The sequence below is a fragment of the Puma concolor genome, chromosome B3, assembly GCF_028749965.1.
Source record: "Puma concolor isolate L17-30 chromosome B3, mPumCon1.1.hap2, whole genome shotgun sequence".
NCBI lineage: Eukaryota > Metazoa > Chordata > Mammalia > Carnivora > Felidae > Puma > Puma concolor.
Genome location: NC_141672.1, coordinates 125,446,460 through 125,457,085, shown reverse-complemented (window position 1 = coordinate 125,457,085; position 10,626 = coordinate 125,446,460). Strand labels below are relative to the sequence as shown.

Genomic DNA, 10,626 nt, shown 5'->3' with positions numbered 1-10,626 from the left:
GACTGGGATTTTTCTAGTCTTAAAGTTATTATGGATGAGGTGAATTCTGTTAAGCAATGCATTTAAATAATTTTCTCTTTAATTCTTAAGATAAAATGGTTGTGATACCTGATTAAGCTTCCCAGCTTTCACTTTGTGCATTGACTGATATCTGTCAGTAACCTTGACACAAGAAAACTCTTGACTGGGGTTTAAGTGACTGGGCTAAGACTTACACATGGCCTCCTCCACTTTAATGTGCCATACATACCTGAAGGGAAGAAGGGATGGAATGAAAGGCCTTGTAAGGCCACCTATGGAAGGAAACTGGTACTATATCAGACTTTGTTCATTAAATCAAAGGATTTGGATTGGAGATACTACTTTTCTTGGAAGTTTACCTCAGTTGATCAGCTTTTGTAGTGTTTTTGTGCTTTGCGTGATCAGAGTAGGTGATGTGATTCTGGAATAATCATCACAACCTACCAGTAAGTATTTACTTACACGTTGTTAAAACTAGAGGAGATTTCATATTTGAGATAGGTTGTTACTTAAAGGCGACTTATACCCTAAAATATCATTGACGCTATTGAGCACAAATTATATCCAACTGTATCACTTAGTGATATACTGTTAAGTGTTTAAAAGAGTGGACAGTCTCTTCCAGTTAGATAATTAAGGGATGCTCACATATGTAGGTAAAGATTGAGTTGGTTATGCAACAGTGAAGTAACTTTTAAAAGGAAGAGGAAGGAGGTTTTTAGGTTTTACTGCTAACTTTTCAACTAGAAAATGAATCAGTCCTTATTGATTGTAGGAGTTAGCTTATAAAATACTAGTTAAAGATTGATATTAACTCCTTAATAACTTAAGACTGGTAGATTGGGGGTGCCTGGGTGGCTCAGTCAGTTAAGCGTTTGACTTTGGCTTAGGTCATGATCTCACGGTTCTTGAGTTTAAGCCCCACATCAGGCTCTGTGCTGACAGCTCAGAACCTGGAGCCTGCTTCAAATTCTGTGTCTCCCTCTCTCTCTGGCCCTTCCCCTCTTGAGCTCTGTCTCTCTCTGTCTGTCTCTCAAAAATAAATAAACATTAAAAAAATTAAAAAAATAAAAGACTGGTAGATTGGTTGTGCCTTCTCATTTGATTTTACCAACAGAGGTTGTGTGCATGTCACCATTTCCATCTTTGATTTTTTTTTTTATTTTTTTAAAGATTTTATTTTTATGTAATGTCTGTGCCCAATAGGGGGCTCCAAATCATGACCCTGAGATCAAGAGCAGTCCTATCTATGCTTTACTTAGTAAGCCAGCCAGATGCCCCTGTTTCCATCTTTTAAATCATGGCCTTTAAACCAGTAGCCTCCCAAGGAAAAGGGACCCTCAAAATTACTGCAGTTAATGTCATCAAATTTATATTGTCTCTCCCAGGGTAGTGTTTAGTATTAATGGACACTATCAGGTAGGGAACATTAAGTAGCCAGGTCTTCCTTGGTTTAGGAGATGTACAATACAGATGTGATACTTAAGAGATTGTGAATGTTACAAAGAAACATCTTGGTTACAGAACCCCAGGCAAAGTACTTTATCTGGGTCTCTGGAGGCAAGCCATTCTGTTAAGATAAAATTTATTGTGATATAGTTGATAGGTAACTTTTGTTCTAAGAATTTTGTGGGTGGTATGCAAAGAGCCTTGTTTTCTTTGCAGTTGACTCTCTGGACCAAATTTTGAATAATTTGTGGTACTTTCTCTGTTTTGGAGGAAAACTTTGCTATTTGGGTAGATCTGCTGACATGGATGGCTCTTAGATTTTGACATGCGTGATTGTGCACCATATACAAAGAAAACCTGTTCTCTAATATCTCCTTAAGTAATGATGACGGCGTCTTTTGCAAGTTAGAGGTGAGTGAAAAGAACTCTAGATTCTGCAAGATGTTTTCTTCTAATGGATATTTTGATTTGGTTATAATGTACTCTGCCTAGAACTTCTTGAATTATTTGATAACCTTGATCGTGGAACATAAATTGAAAAAATACTTAGCATAGATATATAATTGCATGTTAAGTGTAAAATGTGGATCTTTTGCTATGGATTGCTAGATCTAAGCTTCTACCAAGAGTTCCAATGGAACACATAATACCATAAAAGTTTTCAAACTTCCATGGCAGTAAATACTTGTCCCTTAGGATTTTTCGATTGTGCTTTCAAATTAGTTGTACATTATATCTAAAACACATTTGGGCAGTGACTTCTTGATTTCCTGGTCACATTTATTAACAGTAACTTCATAAATATGTATGCATTGCATATCAATATAAGTTTTCATTGTGGTTTAAATTACAGTTTCAAATAGAATTCTGGGATTTAATAGTTCTGCTTTCTTAAATCTTTAAGTTATTTGTAGTATTCTGTGTTTATGCTATGATAGGTAAACTAGACTTAGTATAACTGTATAAAAAGTAATGTTGCTTCCTCCGTCCTTTGTAAACTCACTGCTCTTTAATCATGTCAAATTTTAGAAGTTCTGTACATTTTTGTCACCTTCATTAATATATAATTGATCAAGAATGTCATGTAATTTTAAGATATACTACATGATTTGCTGTACATTCACATTGTGAAAAGATTGCTACAATAAGATAAGTTATACATCCATCACTTTACATAGCTACCATTTCTTTTTTGTGTTTGTGTGGTGAGATCATTTAAGATCTACTCTTGGAAAATTTCAAATATTATAATACGTTAACAATGGTCCCCATGTTGTATATTAGATCCCTAGAATTTACTCATCTTATAATTAAAAGTCTATACGTTTGATCAATATCTTCCCATTCTCTATACCCATAGGCCCCTGGCAACCACCATTATATTCTGTTTCTAAGAGTTTAACTTTCTCAGGTTTCACATATAGATGATATCAGAAGTCTTGTAATTTTTGTAAATCTGTTTTATTTTTTGTAGGTCTTAACTTATAGTAGAATAATATAAGTAATTTATGGAATTATGTGACAACAGTAATGCTTGTGTAGAATTTTCATAATCTGATTTCAAAGATTAGGAAAAACACTATTGTTCTTTTTTCAAATAAAACTTAATGATTTTATCTATTAGATCATATAAAGTTTTAAAATACATGTTACCCAGTTGATAACACATTGCCAGATTGTTACTCCTCTTTGCATTTCAGTCCCATTGGGACTGGCTATTCATTTAATAAATCTCAATATTTGAATTATATTAAATAAGTAAAGGAAGTCATGTTATCATGGGTTTTTTGTATTGCAGTTTTTTCAGTCTTATGAAGTGCCCTTTTGTCCACATAGTTGATGACTCTGAGAGGAGGAGAGAATTTAACCACTCAATTTTCTGACATGTCACTGTGGATCCTACCCAGTAGTTTCTCAAGGAGGCTTAAAACTGTATTAGCTGCATTTAGGACAAACGTAAACCACTACAGGTAAACTAACCTTTTAAAGAAAAGTAATAGTGCATTACAGAGGCCTTGGCTAGGTTCATGATGACACAGGACCTTGTCTGAACATAATGATTTTAAAATTTGAGCTTAAATGACACTCTGAAATCTAGTCAATGTGCCTCAGTAGACTTTACATAGAACATTATTTTCAATAGAAAATTTTGGCTTACTGTGCAAACTTTGAATACTTAGAAATGGCAGGTGTAGCAGTATACTTTGCCAGTTCCTTAGACATCCTTTTTTCTTTAAGTGTTTATACATATTCTGAGCTCATTATTTTTTCCCTTTTTTTAAAACATATATGCTGTTGAAAGCAAAAAAGGAAGCTCATCCTTAGATCCCAGAAGGTACATGCATATGCTGAGTGGAAGCAAGGACATGTAAAAAGGGAGACTACTACTTCTTGGATCACACATTGGATGACAGAGATGTTTAAGTGATGATGTCCAGGAAAATGGGGAACTAATATTTATGGAAAATATATTATGAAATACAGTGAGTATGGTAAGTGTCTTCAAATGGACACCATTGGTGTTTGAGGACAATTTTTTAGTTTTTTAGTTGTCTGCAATGATCAATGGGTATAGAGCCTATCACACAGTAGATGTTTAAGAAATGTCAGAATTACTATTTTTTTTAATTTTAGGATGCAAGTTTTTAGATTCATTATAGTTCCTTCCATATAGTGTAATGTCTGTGATTATAATCTATGCCTATCTAATATGTATCTCCATATCTTACCAGGGAAGTAGTTAGTTTTTCCTAAATAGGAGCCAGTCAAAACTATTTGCTGTGTCTTGGGTTTTGTTTTAGTGAAGCTAGGTACCTTGTCATAAAGTTTACCTTTCAGTCATTTTTGGATAAAAAAAAAAGGAAATTAAAAAAATTCTGTTTGATTTTACAGGGGTAAGAAGATCTCTTTCTTAGTGAGATGATGAAGGCCCAATAAGAGAGCAATATTTGAAATCCATTTCCAAGGATATGTTTGTTCTATATGTGAATGTTGATTTACAGCTTCAGGTGTTAATGCAGCAAGTCCATCTCCGCCAAAAGTGAGTAGGCTGTATAGGCTGTATAGGACAGCTACAGTATACTTCATTCAACTTCTCAAACGATAGATGAAGAGACCTCAAGGGACTTTTTCCTTATACTAAAAGGCATGTGGCATTTTGGCCCTGGTATTCTCTGGTGACAGGAATGTAGACTGAAAGAAACAGTTCCACTAGTTTGTTCTGCATTCCGTTTCACCTCAGTTTGTCTCTGGAATCCATGTTGCTAACATCATGTATTTGTTGTTGTTGTTGTTGTTGTTGTTTATAATTTATTGTCAAGTTAGCTAACATACAGTGTATACAGTGTAGTCTTGGCTTCAGGAGTAGATTCTTGTGATTCATCACTTGCATACAACACCCAGTGCTCATTCTAACAAGTGCCCTCCTCAATGCCCATTACCCATTTTCCCCAGCCTCCCAAGCCCCAATCCTCATCAACCCTCAGTTTGTCCTCTGTGTTTAAGAGTCTCTTATGGTTTGCTTTTTGCCTATAATTTAGGAAGCTCTAATGTGGAATAGAAATGGTTAATAGAAGACTTGACTGGGTTAATTTTCTTTGGTGAGCAAGATTAATCTTAAAAAGTAGACGAGGCAGCCAAGACTCAAGAAAAAGCCTCTTAGATCAACCAGATGTTTGATTTTGAATTATTTTTGGTAGATTTACATCTGGTGACGATAATACAATGAGCTAGAGGGATTAGATATTTTTTTTTTCTCGTTTATTTATTTTTGGGACAGAGAGAGACAGAGCATGAACGGGGGAGGGGCAGAGAGAGAGGGAGACACAGAATCGGAAACAGGCTCCAGGCTCTGAGCCATCAGCCCAGAGCCCGACGCGGGGCTCGAACTCACGGACCGCGAGATTGTGACCTGGCTGAAGTCGGACGCTTAACCGACTGCGCCACCCAGGTGCCCCAAGGGATTAGATATTTGTACATCTGAATTCATTGGGCTATCTGTTCCCATGTTACATAAAATTTATTTGCAGTATTTACAGAATTTTTCCCCTTTTTTAAATTTTTATTTTAATTCCAGTTAACATATAGGATAATATTAGATTCTGGTATACAATGTTGTGATACAGCATTTCCATACATCACTAAGGTCTCACAAATGCAGTCCTGAATTCTCCTCACCTGTTTAACCTATACTCCTACCCACCTCCCCTGTGCTGTGATAGCAGAAATAAAGTTAAAAAGTACAGTTCTTGATATTAGTAATTTTATTGTCTATTAGGAAACCTATATCAGGAAAAGCAGTGTCTGCTCTATTCTTTCCATGATATAATTTTGATTATATTACCATACCAATTTGGTTTGTTGTATCCAAGATCTTAGAGCTCCTTCAGAATCATCAGTGCCGTGTAGACTTTTTACTGGAGTCTGTGTTTCATCAGTTTGATCTGTCTTAATTTTATTTGACCATTTACATTGATTCTCACTTGACTCGAATATTTTGAGTTAATATTTTGAGACTCAATGTGGTCTAGGTCCTTAAAATATTTGAATATTTCATTTTTCAGTTTGGATGATATGCTTGTAGAAGTGGATCATAAGCTATTTAGTTCTAAGACAGCAAAGATCTTGATATAATTCTGGCACATTCTTGGGGTTTTATTGTCTTTAGTTTTTCCCCATATTTTCACCTTAATTCTGTGTCAGTTGAATTATATTGCTATTATTTAACTTACATTGTTACATAAAGATGATCATCATTCTCCTAAGCTAAAAGATAATTGCATTATTAGAGATGTACTGTCTGAAGGTATTAATCCTTTTACAGAGTTGTAGTAGTTGTTGGGAAAGACCTTGACTGGATTTATGATGAGTTATGTTTACTGAGTATGATGAAGTGAAACTCAGTGTGAGTACTCTGAAGTCCAGCCTAAGTGTCAACCCAAATACTTAGGACATAAATATTCTGAAAATAAGTTCTTGCACTGTAAATTTTGCAAGATATTTTGAGCAATATTGTGCATATTAGGAAGAATGGAACTGTAGGTTTTTCCAGTGAACTAAAGAGAGGTGGATTCTAAATTCCACTACTGCAGTTTCCTTCTGTAGAGTTATCTTCTGTGTTTGTAGCATTTGTATATCTCACCTTCATCTTTTTCATTATGAGTTTCAAGTGATGAATTTAAGAGAGTAAAAACTTGGTAGCTACTATGCTTTTTTCTTTATATTACATACTACTATAATCATTTAGTTCCAACCTCATACCTGTTTCCTGAGAGCATGTCCCTAAGCTATGAGGCAGCTCCAAGTACAATATGAATAAGAAATTGCTAGTTTGTTGTTGAGACACTGATTTGGTCTAAAATAAGACTTGTGTGTTCAGCAGAATGCTAAAGATACGTTGAGATGAATTACTTTATTTTTGTGTGTGTGCACACTTTATTTTCTTAATTTATTTTTTAATTTACATCCAAGTTAGCATATAGTGCAACAATGATTTCAGGAGTAGATTACGTAATGCCCCTTACCCATTTAACCTATCCCTCCTCTCAGAATCCCTCCAGCAACCCTCTGTTTGTTCTTTAAGAGTCTCTTATGTTTTGTCCCCTTCCCTGTATTTATATAATTTTTGCTTCCCTTCCCATCTGTTTTGTATCTTAAATTCATCATATGAGTGAAGTCATGTGACATTTGTCTTTCTCTGACTAATTTTGCTTAGCGTGATACCCTCTAGTTCCATCCACGTAGTTGCAAATGGCAAGATTTCATTCTTTTTGATTGCCGAGTAATACTCCATTGTGTGTGTATATGTGTGTACACACACACACACACACACACACACACACACACACACATCTTTATCCATTCATCTGTTGATGGACATTTGGGCTCTTTCCATACTTGGCTGTTGTTAGTAGCACTGCTATAAACATTGGGGTGTATGTGACCCTTCGAAACAGCACACCTGTATCCCTTGGATAAACATCTATAGTGCATTTGCTGGGTTGTAGGGTAGTTCTATTTTTAATTTTTTGAGGCACCTTCATACTGTTTTCCAGAGTGGCTGCACCAATTTGCATTCCCACCAGCAGTGCAAAAGAGATCCTCCTTTTCCCCATCCTCGCCAACATCTGTTGTTGCCTGAGCTGTTGAAGTTAGCCATTTTGACAGGTGTAAGGTGGTATCTCATCGTGGTTTTGATTTGTATTTCCCTGATGATGAGTGATGTGGAGCATTTTTTCATGTGTCGGTTGGCCATCTGGATGTCTTCTTTGGAGAAGTGTCTATTCATGTCTTTTGCCCATTTCTTCACTGGATTATTTGTTTTTTGGGTGTTGAGTTTCATAAGTTCTTTATAGATTTTGGATACTAATCCTCTGTCTAATACGTCATTTGCAAATATCTTCTCCTATTCCATTGGTTGCTTTCAGTTTTGCTAATTGTTTCCAGATGGATTACTTTAGTTGTCTTAATAAATTAATGATCTTTCTGTATCTTGGCAAGACATAGATGGGGATTTAGAAGTTTTGACTCTTTGTGATTTAAGGGGATGAAATTGACATTTTGCAGTTGTTGATACTGAGCCCTAGAGATGATATGCTAATAAGTACCATGCATTTTTTTTACCTGAATTTTTGAATCAGGTCTTTAATCTTACATTTTTCTTTAATATTGTATAAGTAATGGACTTTTTGTTACCATGATTGTTATCGTGATTGGTATTCCATGATTAGGTCCTTGTGATTTGCTGATAGTAGTTATTATAAGGGAGTTGAGTAGTAATTAAACAGGTAATTTAGGAAAAACCTTTATAAAGATGTACCATTGATAGTTGAATATATCAAGATATTATCCTTAGTCACTTGATTTGTTAAGGGGTGTGTGTGTGTGTGTGTTTGTGTGTGTGTGTGTGTGCGTGTGCGTGTGTGTGTGGTCTGTGTGTATAGATAATGTGGGTGTTGATACTGTGAGAAGTGATAGTTTATAGTGAAAAGCTGTTGGGGTTCAGAAAAATTACAATTTTCTTTAAGAAGAATGGTGAACAAGTCTTTTCTAAGGTCTTTCCTTTATCAAGTCCCTGTTTCCCTGCCATAAATTTTAGTATGTTTATAAACCTCATACTTGTTTGACTTAATGTTCCTGATCCTGTCCAGTAGGGATATGCTGGATGGATTGAGAGAAATGAGTTACCCTTTCTAGTAACTGAATTTGATTAAAAGCATACATTTGAATGAGGAAGGAAGGGAATACTCATTGGAGTCTGTTGAAGAGTAGTGTTGACTAAAGGTCATTTGATTTTGGATGTTTGGTACAACCTATGGTAGTCAGTTATTACTGGGAGAAAGCAAGCAGTGGTAGTTGCTGGCTCAGCCCTTTCCAAAGAGTCCCATTCTCGTGGTGCTGTTTCTTTATAGGTGATTGAAAGAAAATCCCCTATAATTGGAATCCCTAGAAGATGATCAGGATTTATTTTTGTTTTGGAGGGGGTAAGTTGGCTTTATGGTCAGACTCCTTGTTTCTTGAATCTGATGATAGTGTTCATTCTTACAAAGGGATTCTGAGGTTAAGTCTAGCTGATTTATGTATGGTTGGAGCACTTTGGTGAGAGCAATAGAAGGAATGAATTAGCAATAGATGGTGAGAGCATTGGTGGAAGAAAGGAAGATAAGAAGGAAAAATACATGGTTTCAGTGATTGTAACATGTCCGTAGTGTTATATAAGTGTGAAGGATACCTGTAAATTGAAAACAGTGTTTGGATTCTTTCAGTTGCTGGCAAGAGGAAAGCTGCCCTCTTTGAATATTGGACCAGTGGAGGTTGGTTAGGAATCAGAATTACTAACATTTACCTGCTACTTTGTCATTAACAGCAGTGTATGAGTTTCAGCCAGCTTTGCCATGTTAGATTCTGTGTCTTTTCTTGAGATGAATAGGCAGTATTGTGTCTTATGTTGAAATTACTGTGATTAGCAAGATGTGCTGATCAAATATGGTCATTATGCAGTTATTGGAATAGGTAGAGTTGTATATTTCTAGACGGTCTAGATTAAATCAGACTTTCTCCAACTTCAGTACACATGAGAATCACCTGGAGGGCCTGTACAGTTTGTGTAAGAGTTTCTGGTTCAGCGTAGGTCAAGGTCTGAGAAGTTGACATATGCTGATAAGAAACAGCTGAGTTTTATTCAGACAACTAATTGCCAGTATACATTTAAATTATGTACTTAATTTGAGGAAGTAAATTTCTTTTTGATAATGAATCAAGTACAAAAATATTCACCAAGTTCACATTGGATAAAAATGACCAATAAACAAAAATTTACAGAGAGCCATTAATGTTTAAAAAAACATTTTAAAAGTAGATGTGATCTCTGAATAGTGTGTTGATTTTTCTGGACCTCATAACTTCTGCCTAATACTTTTACTTTTGTGGGAAGATTTATCTGGTTTATGTTCTGTTGGTCACAGAACTGCATAACTTGAATTATTTGCATTATAGGCATATATTTGTGTTTGTGTGTTTAGACTTTATTTTTAAGTAATCTCTACACAGCAAAGAACTCAACCTTACAACCCTGAAATCAAGAGTTGCACACTCTACCAACTGAGCCAGCTAGGCACCCTAGTTTGGTTTTATTTTAAGCATCCACTTCTGTATCATTTTAAGTAGGCCAGAAACCGCCACTACCCGTGAACTTCTGGGTGTTGAGTTTGGGGTTGAGTCAGTTTTCTGGGGAAATTTCAGTAAATATATTATAGCTTATCTGTGAATACTTTGGCAGCTGTATTTGGTTATTGATACCTGCTTTTTATAATGGTGCTTATTTATGGGAATAGCATTAATAACGGGCTGTCTGTGTTTACTTATAAACATCGAAAAGTAGCCAGGGATTTCTCCAAGCTTGAAAATGCTGAAGAATATAGATATAGGTCAAATCAGAGTCATTCCCCCATGATATAGCAAATAAAGAACTGAGAATTGGAACGAGAGGACTTTTTTCCTGTGGCTTGGAGTGAAGAAGAAATTACATAAGATATTTTAAAATTGTGACATGATTTCTGAAAATAAGTTATTGCAGTGAAATTGGTTTTCTTATTTTTGAATAAGAATATTTGGGGAGTTTTTCTTAATTACATCTTGTATAAGGTATAACCTTCTCTA

At 35.4% G+C, this 10,626-nt stretch overlaps 1 protein-coding gene and 3 non-coding genes across 5 annotated transcripts in view; all 4 read left to right on the top strand.

The window, feature by feature from the left end:
* The first annotated feature begins 75 nt into the window (after positions 1-75).
* LOC147580356 (uncharacterized) overlaps positions 76-10,626 on the top strand; it is a 141,139-nt gene continuing 130,588 nt past the window's right edge. For both annotated transcript variants that reach the window (XM_086711350.1, XM_086711346.1), the window contains exons 1-4: positions 76-467; positions 1,741-1,881; positions 3,269-3,962; positions 4,363-4,510. The gene's annotated coding sequence lies outside the window, so the exon portion shown is untranslated. The remainder of the gene's footprint in view (positions 468-1,740; positions 1,882-3,268; positions 3,963-4,362; positions 4,511-10,626) is intronic.
* Positions 3,493-3,565, top strand: LOC112856736 (small nucleolar RNA SNORD107). Its single transcript, XR_003223278.1, has one exon. It is a non-coding gene; the product is annotated as a small nucleolar RNA SNORD107 (small nucleolar RNA).
* Positions 6,325-6,391, top strand: LOC112856728 (small nucleolar RNA SNORD64). Its single transcript, XR_003223271.1, has one exon. It is a non-coding gene; the product is annotated as a small nucleolar RNA SNORD64 (small nucleolar RNA).
* Positions 8,960-9,030, top strand: LOC112856735 (small nucleolar RNA SNORD108). Its single transcript, XR_003223277.1, has one exon. It is a non-coding gene; the product is annotated as a small nucleolar RNA SNORD108 (small nucleolar RNA).